Source organism: Pseudorca crassidens, chromosome 14 (genome assembly GCF_039906515.1).
Source record: "Pseudorca crassidens isolate mPseCra1 chromosome 14, mPseCra1.hap1, whole genome shotgun sequence".
Lineage (NCBI taxonomy): Eukaryota > Metazoa > Chordata > Mammalia > Artiodactyla > Delphinidae > Pseudorca > Pseudorca crassidens.
The window spans coordinates 4,403,322-4,417,156 of NC_090309.1; positions in this window are offsets into that span (position 1 = coordinate 4,403,322).

Here is a 13,835-nt window from a genome sequence, read left to right on the forward strand (position 1 = left end):
TCCCAAGAAATTGACCAAAAAATTAGAGAAAGTAAATAAATAAAATACCATTGGATTATAGAGTGTAAGATAAATAACCATGAGTCCGTATTGATGAAAATAAATGTTGGAAAGCTAGATCTCCTGTGAGGAAGAATTCCAAATAATTTATGTAGGTACGTAGATACTTTGTCCTCAGTAAGGTGGGCCATAACCTCACTCTTTAAGTGAGTTGCACATCTAAACTTCCTTCTAATGAGTAGAATTGGAAAAGGGTAAAACAGTCACTTCCCAGTGGAGAGATGTGACAACACTACCTAAGCTGGGGGGTCAAGATTAGCATCAGAAGCAATATGTAACATTGGTAATATGTGACCTTGAAAGATGGAATGAGAGTGCTACTTAACCTCTGTGGTCTTCTTCCCAACAACCCACAACCACAGTGCATCATGAGAAAAATGTCAGACAAATTCCAACTGAGGGACTTTCTAGAAACTACCCAGCCAGTATTCCTCAAAACAAGGAAAGTCTGGAAAACTGTCACAGCCAAGAGGAGTCTAAGGAAACATAACTAAATATAACGTGGTATTCTGGATGGGATCCTGCAACAGAAAAAAAATGTAGTAAAAACTAAAGACAGCTAAATGATGGGTGGGCTTTAGTTAATAATGATGTATCAATATTAGTTCATTAATTGGAACAAGTGTACAATGCCAATGTAAGGTGTTAACAGAGGAAACTGGGTGTGAGATATATAGGAATCTCTACTATTACTGATATTTTTCTTTAAATCTATACTCATCTAAAATTAAAAGTATATATATTTTTATAGTATATATATTTATATATACAAATATATATAAAGATATAATATTTATATATAAATGTAATATTAAATAATACATATTGTATACAAATATAAAATTTATATATAATATTATAATATATTATATATATATATTAAAAAAAGAGATAATGACAAGTATCATTCTGGGAATCTACCTCATGGTCATTCCTTCAATCAGACATGAAATAGTATGAAATATATGCATTACTGAACAATAAGTCTGATAGGAGGTGACTGAACAGAAATTTCAAATCCATAATGCCTTGCAATTTTATTTCTGAAAATCATTTAGAATCTGGGTACTCTATTCACAGTCAGTAACTGGATTTATCTTCACTAATCTAATGATCCAAAGTGTATTGATTGGAAACAGTGTGTTAAAGGCACTTTGGTAGACCACACAGAAATTAAAACATATTTCAGACAGGTGTTTTACCCTCAAGGTACCTCTTTAACCCAGCTCTTTTTTTTTTTTTTGTATCCAACAAACGCCTGTTTTTCAGAAGTTGTGGATCAGATTTTGCCTATACCAATGCTACTTCTTACCTGAGAAATTCTGCCTCTTTATTGTAATAAACCTCCCAAGAAGCCTAAGACGATGTATATATGCTGAGGTTCACTGTTCCTTTTTTTTTAAACAAGGAAAACCAAAGTGATTTACCCAAGGTCAAAGAAAACTACAGAAGAGAAAAACTGAATTCCTGTGGATTCACTCATCCACTCACGCCCAGGTTAGTTGGTTCACATGAGTGATTGTAATGTCATTAAAAGTCCAGCAGGATGGAACATCATCCTAAAGAGAATATATCACTTTAGAAGCTAATCGTAACATGTTACATTTCTTTTTTTATTGTAAGCATTAAGTAAAAAAAAAAAAAGCTCTAGCAAAAGCATTTTTCATTTTTAATGCATTTTAAAGAGAAAGTATTCAACATACAAGAAAACGTTAGTGACATCTTTCCCTTAAAGTGTGGCACTATCACAGAGTAGAGTCTACATCTGCTGATACTTTAGAAGGAAGGAAACTCAGCAACTTCTCTGAGAGGTTTTGAAGACTTATGTAATTCAGATGTTTTAGGTAAGCCAATCATTGTGTTAACATTCTAGCCACACATTTCCACCTCCTGGAAAGGGAAACTATGAAAAACTGTAGAAATTTGTCAACTTTACTGAAACACTGATTCAGCTTTTCCAGGATTCTCACGTGCATGAGCACCTTTAAGGAAATACTGTCTCTTCATACAATTCAACATTCCTAGTCTTTTTTAAGCCTCTGGTGAGATCATATTTCTGTCAACCATTTGGTTTCTGTGAAATATAGAGGAGTTTTGAAAGAACTCATTTGAATATCACAAGCTAGAATCCTAATCCAGGGCATGGGAAAGTTCTGAAGCTAAAATCAAGATTTTTGTTTTAGCCATAATCACTCTGATGAAAAACTCAGGTCAAAACACCTTAAATAAGGGAAATCTGAATTGGGCATTTTAGAATATTTCCCAGGGCAATGAGGAAAGAAAGTGAATTGTGAACGGTGTTTTCATCTCTCAATTGCAGCATTGGTGGGACTTTATTTAAAATGTCATAATAATTATGATAATCTATATATTACAGATAACCAATGGTTAGCAGGAATAAGGCATATGTCAATTCACTTAACTTGATGTGAAATATTTTTAAGACGCCTCATACACACAGTTTGAGGAGACTGATATGTCTAAATCCATTATAACAAGTGAACAGCCTACAACATCTGCATTAGTTAAATATTTAATTGAACAATTACTTTGTGTGGGTCACTGTGATTTCTGCCACCTTAGAACTTGGTGTCCAGGAAATACTCTTCATGTAGTTTTCTCCCACCGTTAAATGATTATTTCTGGGTCACAGATTCCTTATTTGTAAGATGGGTTTCACATCAGGAACTTATAAAATAGCGTTGCTGAGATATAGAAGGAGCTAATACATTCCACATTCTTATGACAGCGCCTGACACAGAATAAACAATAAGTGTGAGCTGTTATGATTAGCATTAGGTACAATACATTTTTCATTGAGACCAACATTAACGGATGTATTATGCAATTCCATTTAATGGCAAAATGTGTGGCAATTAAGGAAACCTTGTCTTTAAAAAAAGTTTAGAAAAAAATTTTAAAACCATCAGAAACCTAATTCCAAGTGAAAGCTAAGAAGCATGTTGCTGTGTTGCCAAGATTCAAACATGACTTCATACTTTCGCATAAAAGGAAAGGAATCAGACCTCACTTTCAAGTGTTCTTTAAAGTTGTGAGACTGGAACTTGTCACAAATCAATTCTAGCATTTCAGGTTAGAATAAATTTCATATGATACCAACTTTGCATCTTTTCATTATTAATAAGATCGATGGACTCTTTCAAACCCCGTTGGATTCGGCTGGATCTTTTTGTCTTCTGTGCCACATGACTCTCCACGTTTTGATTGAATGAACTTTCAGAAATGATCTGTAATTTTCCTAAATTAATACATTTTATGCCAACAAAGGACACAGTGATTCTTTGAAAATTCTGAGACCAAAAATGGTTTTCCCTTTAATCTTTTGTTTCCGATCACTGTCTGATCAAAGATATTTTATTTAAAATGAGTCATGTAAAACATTGGACCACCAGGTACAATTTATACGGTCCACTGCACTGACTTATGTTTATATTTAAAAGAGTTCAATAAACATATCTATGGATGTAACATGGAACTTTTACATAAGAGTCTTCCTTTGCTACTCCTAAGCCTTGTAGAATTTTCTTTTACATCTTTATTTAAGATACAAATGGAAGGGACATGAACATTTAAAAAAGATCTCAGTTTTTTAAACTCTACACCCTATTTCTGAACAAAATTATGCTGCTCTGACAACACTTTCTTTCTCCAGCTTTCCTCATTCATTTTGTCCCTCTTCATTTGCATTTTCCTTTTCTTAATTAGTCTTCCTACCTCTTATCTCCAGAGCTGAAGATGGAGCAAATTAAGGGAGAGAGAGAGATTAAGTAAAGTAAAATGCTGAGGATGTCTTCAGTCAGAATTGGGTTTGGGGAAGGAATTTTAAACTTCCTTATAAATGATAGAGATCAGGAAACCAGGCTTTTTTAGTTGCTATTTCTTATCCAGAATTATCTGTCTATCTATCTACCTACCTATGAATATATCATCTCTCTACTATCTTATCTATCTATCATACACTTTCACTTTTATCTTGTACTGGCTTTTCTGTTAAATAGGCCCACTCAGTGATGGTGCACAGTCCCTTTTATCTTAGAATATTTTCCTTCAATATCTTCTATTTGGTATGTGAAAAAATAATATGTAAAATCTACTGATGCTGAGCAATAGGAAAAGGAACAAAATCTGAGCAGTGTGCCACAATGTTCTGAGAGCTCCTGAGAAAGTATCTTCCAAGGGCAAACATCTCCAGGTCAAAAGCAAAATTGTCAGTGGCAAAAAATATAAGCATTTTTTTAATATGTAAGCCCTATTAACACCGCTTATTTTAAGAGCTGTGCAACAAATATTTACATTCTTGTTTTCAGGCTGCTTCCAACACATCAATAAAACCTCCCAAGTCTCAGCAAGCCAGACTATTCCTCTATTTTTTTAGGGATAGTCCAATACCAAAATGGCCTCAGCTATTAGAAAAGCAACAAGGATTGGAATGCTTGGTATTTTTTCATTCTTCAATTCTAATCATACTCGTGTTCCTTTCCCAGAAGGTTTAATTTATCTCGGTATGTATTCGAATGCTTATGTGTGCCTTCTCACAGATCACATAAGTGATCTTACTGGTACTGAACACTATCTGTAAGCTATATCAAGACAGGATTCCCAGCTTGAGAAAACAGAGGCTACATCAGGAAAGAAGAAACCCTCGGTTCTGAAGTTGACTGAACATCAACCCCTCCACGAAGACAATATATCTTTAGGAAGAGAAAAGTTTTTCTAAAAATCATATTTTAGTTTCAATTAAGACTATTATGAATATAAATTTCCTGTGAGGAGCAGCATAGGTCATTAATTATTCAGTGTTAGTTGGATGCCTAGCTAGAATGCACTTCTACTAAAAATGTGTACTCTTTCAGAAAACCCATCATTAACATCCAATGAATAAATTAGATCTATGTCGTGTCCACCAGCCGGTCTCTACAATTATATTGCAGCCCACACATGCCAGCGATGAAATGGTTAAGTACCAAAGGAAAGGAAAATATTGACTAATACTAGGTAGGAAACATAGCCTAGTCCATTGTTTCTGAGCCATGTAATCTTTGTTAAGTCATACTCAGCTTGAAAGGGCTTGGCCTTTTGTATGTGTCCAGTAAGTATGTATTGGCTGAAGCTACGTCTTCTTATCGGGAAGTCTAAAACCTCTGTTAAAAGCGTGAAGCAGCTTAAGGAGTTGTGGAGGCAGAGGAAGTCCACGGAGAAGAAAGAGTGACTGTTAAATGAATAACCATGCCTGACTTTTGCTGAATGCATACAAGGATAAAGGGAACCCCTTCAGTTCTGAGAATAATTTAAATAAGGAATAAGTAGAGTTCCAGGCATAGAGTATATGGAGATGGCAGCTCAGGTCAATCATGGAGAGCGAACCTGAGAATTCTAAGGTTTACTCAACAAGTATGTCTAAGCACTGTGCTCTGTGCCAGGTGCAGGATTCTACATAATTGTAGTAAAAAATCCCAACAAAAGCAAATGACCATTTTTATAGTAATTATCATGGCATGGAGATATTTTTCAAATGTTGCAGAAAACCACCAAAAGTTGAAATGGATTCTAAAAAGACACGAACCGGGATATTTCACTTGATTGCATTTAGCTAAGACCTTCAACAGTGATTACAAAAAAAGGACTGGACATGAACCTGAAGAAAACAATGACTGTAATTGGCAGTTGAGCATCTATATAATTATGCGTATGTAATTATTTAGGAAACTGTTCTTATTCTGTAGTATGTGCCATCCATTGCAAATAAATTTTTATAATAATAATTTAGATTTCAGTTAAAGAATATTTTTCTAGTATTTTTATAGAAAACTACCTGAGTAAGGTTTATACCAACTTATAATTTCAGGAAATATGTTGGTAACCAGAGTATTTAGATCACATATAGAGATAATACTTAGGAGATGGACTCCAGAACCAGACTATCTAAATTCAAAGCCTGCTCTGTCATTCTTCCAAGCTGGGTAATTTGAAAAAGTAACTTAGCCCCTCTATCTCTGTGTTTCCCCCTCAGTAAAATGGGGAAAATAGTCATTTCACAGGAGTGACATGCTGTTAAGACCATTAAGTGAGTTACTACATGGAAACTTAGAACAGTGCTTCAGTCATGCAAAGTGTTCAATGCATACTGATCACCATTTTTTTTTTTTTTTTTTTTTTGCCATACGCGGGCCTCTCACTGTTGTGGCCTCTCCCATTGCAGAGCACAGGCTCCGGACACGCAGGCTCAACGGCCATGGCTCACGGGCCCAGCCTATCTGCGACATGTGGGATCTTCCCGGACTGGGGCCCGAACCCGTGTCCCCTGCATCGGCAGGTGGACTCTCAACCACTGCACCACCAGGGAAGCCTCTGATCACCATTTTTAATATGACTGTAGAACACACCTGTAGAATCGGGTGCCAATAAGGCATAGCCCTGCTGGCATGTGTAAGAACACTGAAAACAATGGGTAGATAGTACTGCCAATGGGAATAAAGCTTTCTGTTTTTTATGGAGTCTCACAAAATCAAACTAGATTGGATGTAAGTCAGGAAATTTGTAAAATATACCACCTATTTATAACTTTAAAAAAAATCACTTCCAACTCTGTTTCAAATGAATTTCCTATTTTGAACTAAACTTTTGAAACTTTGTATGTATTCAACACCCCAGGCAGGAAGTAATGGCAACTCAATACCTGAGTCTTTGGTAAACCTCAATAGAAATTACGTTTCAAGCCCTCCATGAGTAATTCATATTTAACCTGGCTTCGTTTGGTCGTGGGGACGGGAGTCCATAAACTCAGACAGCCTTTCAAGCAGACAAGACCTTAAAGACTTGTTCAACTAACTCAATTTAAGGACAAGGAAACAGAGATTCAGAGAGAAAAATTTTTTAAAATGGCTGATGCACAGTGGGTTAATACAGAAATGAGGACATAAGAAGCCAACTAGTTAAAGGTTCTGTACATCACCCCACACTGCCATTAATTACTCTCTCATGTCATCCCCACATTCTTGCTATTAAAAGTTTTCAAAAGTAAATTTGATAAATCTAGAATTATTAGTAAGCTTTTTATTGGTTTTTGTTCATCTAGCCACAAGAATAAAGTTTGGATACAGTGACCATTCTGATTCAGATTCAGAAGAGAATGTAAATTTTAGGTGTAAGCATATACCTTCATTTTTAATGATACGATTTTAGTTAAACTCATATTGATTATTAGCATTTAAAAATATGACTCATTTGATCATCTAATAAAAATAATAAATAGATGGTTGCTTTCTAATGCATTTAAACCAATACATAAATGCCAGCAGGAAGTCCCAATCACACTAAATTAGGATTGTGCATTAATCTTAGTTAGTTTGGCTTTATACAGGGTACTGGACATGATCATTTTGCAAAATAAAAACAAATGCTTACACTTGACCTATGACTTATGCTTTATAAAAACATACACAATTAGGGATGTAATTATGCAATTTTTCAGCTGCACTCATCTAGTCAGCTGTCCAGATTTCACATTAACCTCGTTTTTCTCCATATTGGGATTTATTTTTATCCAGATTATTTTTATTAATTGTACAAAAGTAAACCTTGGAGTCAGTTTCATACATTTTATGTGTTACATACTCATTGTGTGTTTAGAAATATATGTACCCTGTCTTGGAGAACAAAAGTATGTCATTCTTATTTACCATTATCAGTTCTTCTGTTTCCTCAAAAAGTAGAACAAAGTGATAGAAAATAAAATAATGACGCATTTTGACATGTACAAAAGAGCATTATATGTACAACATGGATACTTTTCTTATAGGTCATGTGACTGGGGATGTATTCTCCAGTTTGAACCCAGGCCCCCTGCAGTACAAGCACAGAGTTCTAACCACTGGACCACCAGGGAATTCCCTTTATTTTATTTTTTCTCCAGTTTTAAACTTCACATTAATAGAAGTTTAAAAAGTTCACCCCAAAAGACATCTAATGTGAGACTGGGTTTGTTTGTCTTTTATATTTGGGTGGTAACACTAATACATTTACTTGGATCTGCTATGTAAGGAGTTTTTCCTGCTTCTTCCCAGACTTTTTCTGAAGCACCAGAATTGACTTTCTAAGAGTATTTTTCCTAAAAGGCCATGGTATCTGAGGAGCAACTTCCCTTCTGAAGCTGATTAGACAGAAAAATAAAAATAATCACTGTATGAAAGTTATCAGTGTCCTGGGCTCCTGGTTACCTTCTGCTTCATTTATCTTTTGCTGCAGATAATGCTCAAAGTGACCTGAATAAAAGACATTTTTACTTCTACATCTTCCTTGTGTGAGCAAACCCAGTCAAGTTCAGAATCAAGGGCAGCATTTTTCTTGGTTCCTCCATGTGTATGGGGTCGTGACTGTCCAAGCTGTGAACTATTTAGAGTCTCTGCATTTTTAATATAAATAAATCACAGAAAGACATGTAAAGTAATAAAGTCTTCTACTGAGGTCATTAGAATACATATATGGTTCTACACATGTGCTTACATATTTAGACTTAGGTAGTTTGAATTTTCAAAATATTTTTGATCAAGTCTCCATTTCACTCTCCTAGAGTACCTAGGATTTAGAATGGGCTTATAATTTCATGGATATTGTCTTTGTAAATTTATATTATAACACAATGTTCCATTCATATAGAAATATTAAATATTAGCTGTAGACAGACTTCCAGTTTCTAGTCTGATAGGTAAAAAGCTTGAAAGTCATCACTGCCATCATCACAATAAGAAAAAAGCAGAAAAAAAAAAAGATGATCATAGAACTATAGGAAAATGGAGCTCATAGGACAATCTACTACCCCAAAGGCTGGAGAAAAAGGAGAATAAAGGGAATTACAGCTTACGAGGAGCAGAAGCCAGAGCTGAGCTGGAGTAACTGGTGGAAACCCTGAAAGGGTAATTGAGTGACTGCTGGAGACTGAGGGTAAACGAGCTTGAGAGATAAAAATGACTGGGGTCCCAGCCTTGCAAGGGACCCCACACTTTCAGGGGTTTACCTCCAGGACACTCATCAGCTTCTAAGAGTGAATATCAGATTAAATTTCCTCATCCTCTGGGCAGGAGGAGGAGAGAAGTAACCATTTTGAAATGTGCCCAGAGTTTTAGGTTCTCCTATTTCACCTGAACCTAGCTGAACTGGGTTATACCAAAGCCTAACCAGCCTGGGAAAATGGAAATACAGTAGGTCCCCTCCCTACATATGAACCCTTAAGTTGCAAAATTTCAAAGATGAAAACACATGTTCACATGTCCAATCTGGTAAGTTAGTTCATGTGTCTGCATACGTTGTCATGTGCATGCATCCCCTACAGGTGGTTGTGCTGTTGTGTACTTTACTGTACAGTACTGTATAGAGTACAGTAGTACAGTGTCTTATTTCAAGCCCAGGATGTCTAGAAGCAAGTGTGAAAGCAGTGATGACGTGGCTGGTACTGCTAAGAAACACCAAGAGATAATGATGGAAACAAATGTGAAAATAATTGAGAGAATGGAGCAACAGGAGGAAGAAGAAGTAACAGAAGAACCTAAGAACTGAAGAACCTGTGCCACCAATGTCAGGCATGAGTGAAATTGCAGCTTGCCCTCCATCTCTTATTGTTGACAATTCTTCAGCTCTACCATCTCCCACCTCCTCTCCCTCCTCTGGTCAGTAACTCTTCTTGCCTGTTCACTCGATGCCCGCCCCTGGATGCCAGCTGTTGTACTGTACTAATGTACTTTTCAATGTACTGTACTGTAAGATTAAAAATGTTTTCTTTATTTTTTGTGTTTGTTTTTTATGTATTGTTTGTGTGGAAAGAATTATAAACCTAGTATAGTACAGTACTATAGAGCCAATGGTGTTAGTTGGGTACCTAGGCTAACTTTGTTGGACTTATGAACAAATTAGACTTAGGAACATGCTATCAGAACAGAACTTGTTTGTGTCTATGGGACTTTACTGTATCCAACTCCTACACCTTCCAGCCTTCTCTTTTCACCTAAGGAAGAGGAAAATGGAGAAACACTTTTGAAATTCACAACCCAGGGACAGAGGCTCACTAAAGGACTGATACCTAATTGTAGGATTACAAAATGCTTTCCTTGTCCCCACACCCTTCCACCCCATCAAAGGACTCCTGTATAGTAACAGAGGGTTATAGCCAAAAGTACTGCCTGTCTAAGATCTTATTTAACAAGTCTCTAAGGAAACACAAAGATAATAGGGAAGACAAAAGCAAGGACACCAGTGGAAATAAACCAGTCAAAATAAAACAATCTGAAGAAACAAAGCAACCAGACTCAGATATGGATGCTGGAATTATCATACAAGGAATTTAAAACAACTATGATTCAAGTACCAAGAGTTCTAATAGAAAAAGTGGACAACATGCTAGAACAGATGGGTAATATATAAAAGAGGTGGAAACTCTTAAGAAAAAATCAAAAGGAAATGCTAGAAATCAAAAACAGTATAACAGAAATAAAGGACATCTTTGAGGTATTCATTAGTAAGCTGGACACAATTAAGGAAAAATGAGTGAGCTTGAAGACATGTGAATAAAACTTTCCAAACAGAAAAGCAAAGATAAAATGAAAAAAAAGAGCAGAATATCCAAGAACTGTAGGACAACTACAAAGGTATAACAAATGTGTAATGGTAATATCAGAAACAGAAGAATGAGAGAAAAGAACAGAGGAAATATTTAAAATAGTAAAGGCTAACAATTTTCCAAAATTAATAACAGACACTAAACCACAGACCCAGGAAGCTCAAAGAACACGAAAAGAGTAAATATCAAAATAATTATACCTTAGGCGTATCATCTTCAAACTGCAGAAAAGCAAAGACAAAGAGAAAATGTTGAAAAAGCCAGAGGGGAGAAAAATTCCATCTATAGACAAACAAGGACAAGAATAACAATCACATCTCTTCTGATACCATTCAAACAAGAGAGCAAAGTGAAATAGTAAATGTATTGAAGGTTAAAAGCCACCAACCTAGAATTCTGTATCCAGGAAAAATATCCTTCAAAAGTGAAGAGAAATAAAAATTTTCAAACAAAAATTGTGGAAATTTGTGAGCAGTAAACCTACCTCATGATAAATATTAAAAGGTGTTCTACAGAATGAAGGAAAATGATAGAGATCAGACACTCAGATGTACATAAAGAAAATTATTAGAAAAAGAATACATGAAGGTAAAATACAATCTGTTTTTCTTAATTACCTAAAAGATAAGATTATGTTCAAAATAAAAATAGCAACAATGTATTGGGTACTATAGCTTAGAGTTAAGTGAAATTAATGACAAGAATGTTATAAAGAATGAGTGGTACTACTCTGTTATAAAGTACTAGCCTATGGGTGAAACAGTATAGTGTTATATGAAAGTAGGTGTATGTTTGTTGTAAATGTACATTGAAAATTCTTGGGAAAACACTAAAAATGTAAAAAAGTATATGCTAAGACAGGAGAGAAAAATGAATCATATAAAATACTCAATAAAAACCAGATAAGGTAGAAAAAGAGAAGAAGAAGAGAGAGCTGAGAGAAAAAGAGAATGAGAAGAAGAAGGAGAAGAAGAAGGAAAAGAAGGAGAAGAAGAAGAAGAAGAAGAACAAGGAGGAGGAGGAGGAGGAGAGGAGGAGGAGGAGAGGGGGAGGAAGGGGAGGGGAGGGGGAGAAGGAGAAGAAGGAGGAGAAGAAACAAGGAAGAGACAATAGTTATAAATGTGGTACATATGAATCCAACTACATCACTAATCACTTTATATGTGAATGGTCTAAATACACCAATTAAAAACAGAGATTGTCAGAGTGAATTAAAAAAATAACACTGAATGAAATGTTATCTGCAGGAAAATGATTTTATATACAGATTTTCACATTTAGACTTTGTAGAGTGACTTTTTATAGACTAGATTGAAGGTAAGGAATGGAGAAAATATACTGTACTAACAAAAATCAAAGAAAGTTGGAGTAGTTTCATCAATTTCAGATGAAGTTGACTTCAGAGAAAGAAAGATTATTAGGAATAAAAGGGGATACTACATAATGAAAACGTGATCAAAAGTCCAAGATGATATAACAATTGTAATGTGTTATGCCTAAAAACAGAGCATCAAAATGCATCAGGCATATCACCTTACACCAGTCAGAATGGCCATCATCAAAAAATCTACAAACGATAAATGCTGGAGAGGGTGTGAAGAAAAGAGAACCCTCTCGCACTGTTGGTGGGAATGTAAATTGATACAGCCACTATGGAGAACAGTATGGAGGTTCCTCAAAAAACTAAAAAAAGAATTACCCTTTGACCCATCAATCCCACTACTGGGCATATACCCTGAGAAAACCATAATTCAAAAACAGTCATGTACAACAATGTTCATTGCAGCTCTATTTTCAATAGCCAGGACATGGAAGCAACCTAAGTGTCCATCAATAGATGAAAGGATAAAGAAGATGTGGCACATATATACAATGGAATATTACTCAGCCATAAAAGGAAACGAAATTGAGTTATCTATAGTGAGGTAGATGGACCTAGAGTCTGTCATACAGAGTGAAGTCAGAAAGAGAAAAACAAATACCATATGCTAACACATATATATGGAATCTAAAAAAAATGGTTCTGATGAACCTAGGGGCAGGACAGGAATAAAGCTGCAGACATAGAGAATGGACCTGAGGACATGGGGAGGGGGGAGGGTAAGCTGGGATGAAGTGAGAGCATGACATGGACATATACACACTACCAAATGTAAAATAGATAGCTAGTGGGAAGCAGCTGCATAGCACAGGGAAATCAGCTCAGTGCTTTGTGATCACCTAGAGGGGTGGGATAGGGAGGGTGGGAGGGAGACACAAGAGGGAGGAGATATGGGGATATATGTATATGTATAGCTGATTCACTTTGTTATAAAGCAGAAACTAACACACCATTGTAAAGCAATTATAGTCCAATAAAGATGCTTAAAAAATATATCAGACAAAACTGATAGGGTTGTACAGAGAAATAGACAAATTCACTATTAGAGTTGGAGACTTTAATACCTCTCTATCAGTAATTGACAGGTCCAGCAGGCAGAAAATCAGTAAGGATGTAGTTGAACTGAACAGCATCATTAATCAAAAGTACCTAATCAACATCTGTAGGATACTTCAACGACAGTAGAATAAACATTTTTCTCAAGCTCACATGGATATTCAGCAGGATAAACTACATTCTGTCTATAAAACAAACTTTAAAATGTTCGAAAAAATAGAAATCATGCAACATGTGTTCTCATACCACAATGCATTAACATAGAAATCAATAACACAAAGATAACTAGAAAATACCAAAATATTTGAAGATTACAAAGCATATTTATAAATAACATGTGAGTCAAAGAAGAATTCTCAAGAGAAATTTTAAAATACTTTGGGCTAAATGAAAACAAAAATACAAGTTATCAAATTTGTGAGATGTAATCAAAGCAGTAATTAGAGGGAGATTTATAGGATCAAATGCATACATTAGAAAAGAAGAAATCTAATATCAATAAGCTAAGCTTCTACCTTAGGAAACTAGAAAAAGAAGCAGATTAAATCTAAACTAAGCAGAAGAAAAGAAATAGTAAAAAATTAGCACAGGAATCAATGAAATGAAAACAGGGAATCAACAGAGAAAATCAATGAAGCCAAGGGCCTATCCTTCTTCAGCTTGATAAAGAATAGATAAATAAACCTACAGCAAACATATTTAACAGTG